This window comes from Hibiscus syriacus, unplaced genomic scaffold (assembly GCF_006381635.1).
Source record: "Hibiscus syriacus cultivar Baekdansim isolate YM2019G1 unplaced genomic scaffold, ASM638163v2 tig00110830_pilon, whole genome shotgun sequence".
Classification (NCBI taxonomy): domain Eukaryota; kingdom Viridiplantae; phylum Streptophyta; class Magnoliopsida; order Malvales; family Malvaceae; genus Hibiscus; species Hibiscus syriacus.
Window position 1 is genome coordinate 920,114 of NW_024062881.1, and position 4,404 is coordinate 924,517.

At 35.4% G+C, this 4,404-nt stretch overlaps 1 pseudogene; it reads right to left on the reverse strand.

Moving 5' to 3' along the window:
• Window positions 1–1,574: 1,574 nt before the first annotated feature.
• Window positions 1,575–2,615, reverse strand: LOC120142457 (annotated as a pseudogene).
• Between the last annotated feature and the right edge of the window lie 1,789 nt (window positions 2,616–4,404).

Sequence of the window (4,404 nt, forward strand, 5' to 3'; positions counted from 1 at the left end):
ACCGCCTCGCTGGCCGCCGTTCATCGGCGGTGAGGCCTAAAAAAATTTCATTTTTTTTAAAGTTTTTTTATCTCCTTTCTTCGAATATGCCATTCGTTTTCACAAAAAAGCCTCGGGGAAGGCTAGATCTGAAGAAACAATCATTCGGGAAAAAACTTTCCCTTCAATCCTTGGCTTTTCGAATAAAAAATAAAAACAAAACAAACTCCAAACACAACCACATAAAAACTAGCCGAGAAGGAAAAAATAACTTGTTAATTTATGCTTTTTTGAATGTTACAAGTGTTCTTTTGCCTCTGATCTAACTTGTTTTTTTTTTCATTTTTGCATGGATTTGTAGCATTAGGAGTCCCTTTTTCGTTCGATTTTAGAGTTTCATTAGGATAGAAATACACGCTTTTGGTTGTTTTTGAATCATATGAAACTACGTTGTTGGGTTGATTGTTGTTGTAAAATGCATTTTCTCGAGTTTAATATCCTTCGCTGTGAAGTTGAAATCGACTTTAACAAGAATCTGCAAAATTATGTAAATATGCGATGATATGGAGACGATGTTCTTATGTGTTACTAAAATGAATATGTGAAATATGTTATTTTAGGATTTTGAGGGAAATGTTCAATCTCTGGTTGTTGGTCCTGATGACTCTTGATTCTAGAATCTTGAATTTCTAATCTTGATCTTGGATTCTTCACTATGTTTAAATCCGATGTAAAGAATTTTATTTCTAGTCTTGGTTTGGGCAATGCCTTTCAGTTATATCAAGTACAGTGCATAAGCCCTAATCGGCTTCCGAATACATATACCTTTCAAGAAAATATTTGTACAGTAATACACAATTATCTTTTCAAGTGTAAATAAATCATTAAGTTTAAATTCAATCCAAGATGCTTAAAAGGAATTGACTTAGAGAAATTCCATATTTATTTATAAGGAAAAAGGAACAAAGTATATGACAAACCTTTTGGAAAGTCAAAAAGAAATATAATTAGATGCCTTCGATATTGATAACGCGGGTGCCTTTGAACTGATACGTCGTTAGATGACTTTTGAGTACAACCTTTGTCAAGGGGACTTTGAAAATGTGACAATGTTTGGAAGTGCCACATTTCCCAGAATCTTTATGTCTGCAGAAGTTTTGGATGTCATGACGTAGAACCTTTCTTGAATCCTCATCCAAATTGCTCTTTTGGGTTTTCAAATTGGATCCATCCTTGGTCTCAAGACGTCCTTTGTAGATTTTCATCTAGGACCCAATTTTTTATTTAAGACGCCCTTTCAGATTTTCACCCTAAACATTATTTTCAACTTAGGGCGCCCTTTTGGTTTTTTACCCAAAACGTTTTTTTAACAAAAGAGTAAAGGATAACCAATTCCAACTGATGAAACCTTGAACAAGCCGAAAACATGACCACTAGAGAATAGGGCTTTGGCTTGTTAACAACCATTCATGTTTATAGATAACATTGAAATACTCCAAAATAGGTTTACTTAAAAAAATATAACTTAAATAGTCTTAAGTAGGCAAAATCCAGGAGCTATGCAAAATGATTGGTTCAAAGGTGGTTTTTTTTTCTCAATAGAAAAACATAGAGCTGCTGACGTTTTATTTCAATCTAAGAAGCTGAGGGACATCAATAGCTCCGGGAGCAGTAACACCACCATGACTGGAAGATGTCTCAGAAGCATCCTCAAACTTCATGAATTGTCCCAACTGTGAAGCCACCAAAGTAGGCATAGCAAATGGGAGCAACGACAGAGATGGCAGTGGTGCTCCTTTGATACACATAAAATAGAGAATGGATAAGTTCCTGCAGATCATGAGCTGAAAAGCCAACCTGATCCAGGAGAATATGATAATGTGTTGGCCTTGTGGTTATGATCATCCCAGCATGAGCACAGAGATAAAAATCATTGTTCCTCAGGTGAAAGACACTTCTATCGATCAGAGTTCTAGGTTACACATTGTCCGGAGATCCCTTCTAGAAAAACTTAGTATGATGATTTTTCTATGCAGCAATCACCACAAACTTTGGGTTCCAACTCTAATCGAGGAACTTACAAGCCTCTATAACTTGATACAATTCTTTGTTCAAAACCTGATTGAACTAAGACTCGCTAACCTTATCCCTGAATATGATTATCTGATCAGGCTTACTCTTTCCTAAACATAAGTAGAAATCCAAAAGAGCTTCCCTTATAATACCGTTATCATCCTTGCCAGAAGGTTTCAAAAGAGAATCTATCATTTTAAGCTTTGGAGGTTGTGTACACACAGCTGCCTTGTAGCGGGAAATCATTAACCACTGTCTGGAGCTAAACACCTAACAATCGATAGGACATCCGACTGCCCAGGAGAGCCATGTGACACATCCATGCCAAGGATGATAGTTAGAACCTTCAAAACCACATGTATTGATCTCTTAATGATCAACATTAAATTTAATCCACCAAGCTTGGAATTTATCTTCAGAAGCAAATTTGTAAGGTACTGATCGTTCACTTTAGTGGGTGCCATACATTGAGTCACTATACCAAACTCAGAAATTGTTTTTCGTTTCCATGGACCATAGAGATCAGAGTTCTTTTGATCAGGGTATAGATACAAACACCACATTTCTTAAATAGTAGTACGATATAAAAATTAGGATCAAAATTTTTATTTTATCGAATGCAGTCTGGAAATCCTTATCCCATATTCCAGAGTTGTTTTTCTTTCGAAGAAGACGAAAAGTTGGGTCGTACTTGTCGGTCAGTTGAGATATGAACTACGCTATGTAATTTAACTTACCTAGAAAACCACGAACCTCTTTCTATGTTTGTGGGAGAGGTAAATTCTGGATGGCTTTGACTTTATCTGGATCAACTTCGATACCTCTCATGCTGACCATAAAACCTAACAGCTTTCCAGATGTTACCTCGAAGGTACACTTGCTGGGGTTTAGTTTCAGCTGGAATTTTCATAATCTTTGAAGGAGCTTTCTCATATTTTTGACATGTTCATTTTTAGTTTTTTCTTTAACAATCATGTCATCGACATAAACCTCGATTTCTTTGTGCATCATGTCATGAAACAAGGTCACCATGACTCTTTGATATGTTGCACCAGCATTCTTTAATCCGAAGGGCATCACCTTGTAGCAGAAAGTTCCCCACATTGTGATGAATGTAGTCTTCTCCATATCCTCATGATGCATCTTAATCTGGTTATATCATGAGAATCCGTCCATGAATGATAAGAAAGCGTTCCTGGCAGTATTATCCCCCAAAGATGTCTATGTGTGACAGAGGAAAATTATCTTTGTGACTCACCTTGTTAAGGTCTCGGTAATCGACACACATGCGTACTTTCCCGTCTTTCTTTGGAACCGACACTATGTTAGCCATCTATTCCGGATACTTGGCCACTTAAAGGAAGCCAACATCAAACTATTTCTTGACCTCTTCCTTAATCTTAAGTTGCATTTCAGGTATCATTCTCCTTAGCTTTTGTTGTACAGGTTTGCATTCTGTTTTGATGGGCAATTTGTGGACTACCATATCTGTATCTAGTCCAGCTTGTCTTGATACGACCATGCAAACACATCTATGTATTCTTGAAGTAAGAATATTAAGCTTTGTCTTGCTTCAATCAAGAGAGTTGTGCCAATTTTGACTTCCATTCTTTATTCTTCTGTACCCAGATTCAAGATTTCAATTTTCTCTTCATGTGGCAGTATTTGTTTGGTTTCTCTTTCTATCACCCTTAACAATTCGGAGGGTAAACTGTACTCGTATGCATTGCCACATTCATCATGTAACACCCATATCTCGTATACGTTCCTGTATACGAAGTGCAAATGTTACATGACTTAAAAATTTATTTCTCATTTGAAAACCCTTTAAAAATATATGTTTCAAACTTAATTCCCCCTGAATTTAACCTAATAAGTAAATATTCGTTGGAGTCACATTACAAAATATTTTGTTAATTTATTACATGCAATATAATTTTCCAAAATTATCACTATTTTCCTAATGTTAGTGATGAGTCAACCATAGTGGATGATATCTGCTGCTACGGCTGTATTCCTTACTTGATTAGTCTCCGCTGTTACCTACGCGTGAAAACACACACGTTAAATAATTAATTAGTAAGTTATACTATTGTAAAGTAACCCTTATGTATACATAAGTATTTCATAATATTTAGTTCCCATCAAATTGTATGTTCTTTAAGTATTCTATAATCCTTCTTAGTTAAACTATATTCCATTCGTAATTATCATAATCATTAACCATTATTCTTTATTTTCATTAATAAAATCCATTCATGTTTAGAATGCACCATTATGAATTTTCAATTATAGTACACTTTTATGTTGATAATGCACCCATATGCATTTCAACTATGGCATCCTTTCATG